Source organism: Chenopodium album, chromosome 3 (assembly GCF_948465745.1).
Source record: "Chenopodium album chromosome 3, dcCheAlbu1.1, whole genome shotgun sequence".
NCBI lineage: Eukaryota > Viridiplantae > Streptophyta > Magnoliopsida > Caryophyllales > Amaranthaceae > Chenopodium > Chenopodium album.
This window is the reverse complement of record NC_137836.1, coordinates 67,380,877-67,385,043: the sequence shown is the minus strand read 5'-3', so window position 1 is coordinate 67,385,043 and position 4,167 is coordinate 67,380,877. Positions and strand designations below refer to the sequence as shown.

The 4,167-nt window shown below is 31.8% G+C and overlaps 1 pseudogene; it reads right to left on the bottom strand.

The window, feature by feature from the left end:
* Positions 1 to 880: 880 nt before the first annotated feature.
* On the bottom strand, positions 881 to 3,806 carry LOC145615052 (glutathione S-transferase-like; annotated as a pseudogene).
* Between the last annotated feature and the right edge of the window lie 361 nt (positions 3,807 to 4,167).

The window sequence follows — 4,167 nt, the reverse complement described above, 5'->3', positions numbered from 1 at the left end:
GCCTATTTTCTACTTTATTAAATTTTGGTTCAATGAATCGATGAAAAATGAGATTAAAGAGAAAAGTGGCGAGTCTTAAATTTAAGTAACTTATGAGAGTAAAATTGTGATCTCATAAACATTTGTAGTAAAGCTTATTTGGAAAATAGGGAAAACAAATATACTCAATTTGGGGGTCAAATAAAGTTTATAGATAATGTTCAGATAGAAATTATATACTTGTATGCACCTAAATTGAAGGATTGGACATGATTCTAAGATTATCTACAAGCTAAAGTCTTAGATTTCAGATATATCATAGGACGTGTTCGGCGCTAGCTTTTGAGTAGCTTTTAGGTAGCTTTTAGTGGTTTGACCAAGTCAAATCACTACTTGACAAAAAATATGGGTGTTTGGCAAAGTAGTGGTTAAGATAGCTGTTAGTGGTGGATGTAGCTTTTATGAAAAGTTAGAAATAGTAGCTTTTGAAATTGGAGGTAGCTTTTGAGGTAGCTTTTGAAAATTTAATCTATAGTTCTAAAAATAAAATGTTTATTTTTATATGTAACAGCTAGTCAACCGCTACTTTACCGAACACTCATATGTAAATTATTTATCTTCACAGCTAACAGATTATTGACAGCTCACAGCTATATACACAGCTCACAGTTACTTCCACAACTACAGCTACCTTCACAGCTATATTTTGCCGAACATGCCCATAATCTATCTTCTAATATAATGCACTTAGAGCATGTTTGGTAAGGGTGTATAATTTTCCTTATTGGAAATGGATTCAATTAAATTAAAATAAACAAGCCAATATGACAAACATCAGATATAGGCTTGTTACTAAGAAAGAAAAACAGGGAAATTAAAAATGTTTATCACATCAATTCACAGTACATATATATACTACCTCTATTTCATATTATTTATAATTTTAGTATATTTTAAATTTAAATCTCATAAATAATACCTAAAAATTGCAAATAATATAAAACAGGAGTAGTAATAGATTTCTCGCTTTAGCTCCTTAAACTCGTTTCTGCAAGCTCAATAGTCTTCTTCCAAGCAGGTCTAGCCAAGATATCCGAACACCAAGCACTCACATGAGATCTCTCATCGAATAGTTTTTTGACTCGGGTGCTCATTAATCTATTCATTTGAGGCAAGTGATGAAGATCAGCTAAGGTGAATGTTTCACCAGCTAAGTACCTTGTTTGACTTAAACGAGCCTCGTATACATCAAGGACTTTAGCCAACTTCGCCTCGTTCTCCTCGACTATAGCCATGTCGGGTGGTTGCATTCCAAACATGCCCTTGAACACAAGCTCCCAAACGAGCTTGGTAGCAGTTGGATCAAATTGATGAGCCTCGACTTCCATCCAAACGGCTTGGATCGCCTTTTGTTTCATGTCTTGGCTTATCAATGTAGTTCCATTTGTTTCGTAGGTGTGTGTTATGTAATTTGTAATTGCTCTTGATTCTGAGGCATAATATTTTCTTGTTAAAACAGAACATTTTCAAAATAATGAATGAAGATTGATAAAAATTAGTTTTCACATGCATGTATATGAATTGGTGCAAAAATTAGCCATTGTCAAAGATTGTAGACTTCAAGCAAATTGATATACGAAGTACAAGTTTGTTTTGATCACCATAATAATTTAATTAAGGATTTTTTTTGAAAAACTTCTTTATGTATTTTTGAACTTTTGTGAAAACTACCTTATATAAAAATTGTTGTAAAAAACTACCTTATACAAACTAAATGTTATAAGTTGCTATCATATGCTTGATTTTGTTGGGTTAATCTCCCAAATCACATATTAGTAGTATTATTGTTTATTATATTGTAAAAGAAAATAATAATAAAATAAAAAAAAATAATAAGATGGAAAGTGACGTGTATATTTACCTTGGCCCTCCAAGGTGTTAAACTAGGAAAATAGGCCTTGACTTTTTGGTACTAGCATTAATATAGAGGCTCGGAGGGCAAGCATCTTTTGCCTATATAATTGGCAATTGACATATGTGCACAACAAGGGAGAAGTAAAGAAAACTTGGAGTGAAAAGAAATATTAGTGTGAGTGTATTGGTGTTGAAGAATACACAAACAAAAGTGTGACATGGAGTAATCGGTGTGAGTTAAACACAATAAGTGTGAGGGTGATTAGGATGATTAGTGGAAGTACCATTGTAAAGGGTACTAAGAGAGTAAGAGCCTCTTCTCATTGACTGAATTGAGCTGAAATGAACTAAACTGAACTTATTATAGATGAATTGAACTAAACTGAAATGAACTTATTAGAGATGAACTGAACTTATTAGAGCTGAACTGAACTGAAATGAAATGAATATTTTATAAGAGAAGGAAATTAGGAGCTGAACTGAACTGAACTTATTAGAGCTGAACTGAACTGAAAATAATCGTATCAGAACAAGCCCTAAGTAGCACTTTGTCCTAAACAGTAAACACATATTGTCTAATATTGTAGTTATAGTTATATCCTTGGTACTCCCAAAAATATTATAGTGTCGTTTCATCCCTTGATCTGAGATTGGAACCGTGATTTTTCCGTAGTTCAACAGGATTTTCCACGTAAAAATATTTTGTCTAATTTTTCTTTATTTTTGTACTTTATTTTCCTTTCGTCGTTATTATTTTTATCTGTTACTCGATTCCCAACATATTTGAAAATGAAAGAGAAGGATAATTAGGAGTTATATCGGGGCTATGAAGAAATTGGGTGGGAAAAGGAGAAAAAATGATTAAAAATGAGTCATTAAACTGTTATTCAATGCAATAATCCGGCAAAAGATAGCTTCTTACAACATTTAATGTTTATTAGGTAGTTTTTTACAACATCTAAATTTTATAAAATAGTTTCTTACAACATTTTTATAATAAGGTAGTTTTTTACAAAAAATTGAAATGTATAAGATAGTTTTTCACAAAAAGTCCTTTAGTTTAATGAACAACATATATAGCTAGAAATAACACAACCTTAATTCAATAGCAAATCAAGCTAGTAAACTCACCAAAAAGTTGGAGATCTCCATCTTCAAAAGCAGTACTTGACCAAATGGCTAGTATTATATGATAGTTAAAAAAAGAATGAGTTATAACACTTCTCATCGATTGTTAATGTATTATTTCAAGCACAAAAAGTAATATTTATCAATAAGTAAAAATTATAATAACTTGATATTATGAATACTACCTCCGATTTTTTTTTTAATTGCAACTTTGGAATATTTTATATCTTTCAACTAATACCCCAAAGTTGCAACTAATTAAAAAAAAAAAATCAGAGTTAGTATATGTAATTGGGACAAACTTAAAAAATCTTACGTGACTATATTGTTTTTCACTATGAATCATCAAATAGTTTCCCTTATGTTATTGATTATCAAGACTATCACATAACACCCATCAAATATATTATGTAATTCAGATCCTTTTTTTCATTTATAATAAAATTATTCCCTCAATCTCATAATATGATGTCTCATGTTTGTATTTCTATTTTGGGTCTCTCTGAGATGTGATTCATGTTTGCAATTTTTCTATTATTACTTACAATTTTTTTTTTTTTAATCCGACAATTTATTATTTGAAGCAAAGAAAACAAAATCAAAGCTCAATACACTAAGATCATAAATTATAAACTTACATTAAGGGCAAGATGAGGAGGTTGCTTGTGAGCACCAGATTCAAAGTCAACGTGAACAAATTCAAAGTCAAGCTCCTTTTCATAAGCAGCTGCCACGACTCGGAGGGTCGGGCTGGAGAGTGGGCTTCCATGAACCTTGACCACCATGGCTTACGCTAATTTGTTTGACTTTGATTGAACCAGTCAAAGGAGAGAGAAAGATAGGAGAAGATATGAATGAGTAGTCTTCGCCAATAATGTAGTGAAGTAGTGCGTGCTAGTCTTGCAAACATGGTCTTTTATTATGTAGTTACGTGGGATCATATTCGACCTACAAAATAGGATTTTTTGGAGTCGGTCTGGGCGCATAGCAACTATGGGTGAAGGAAGCATATAGGAGGGCAAAAGAGGAATAAACTCTTGTTTGCTGGAATAAAAAATCACATGCCTTGCACGTGCCTCCGTTATTTTTTGAATTGTAACGGGGCCTCGTTTTTGGCAATCTTACAAAGCAAGTGAAATTTAATTA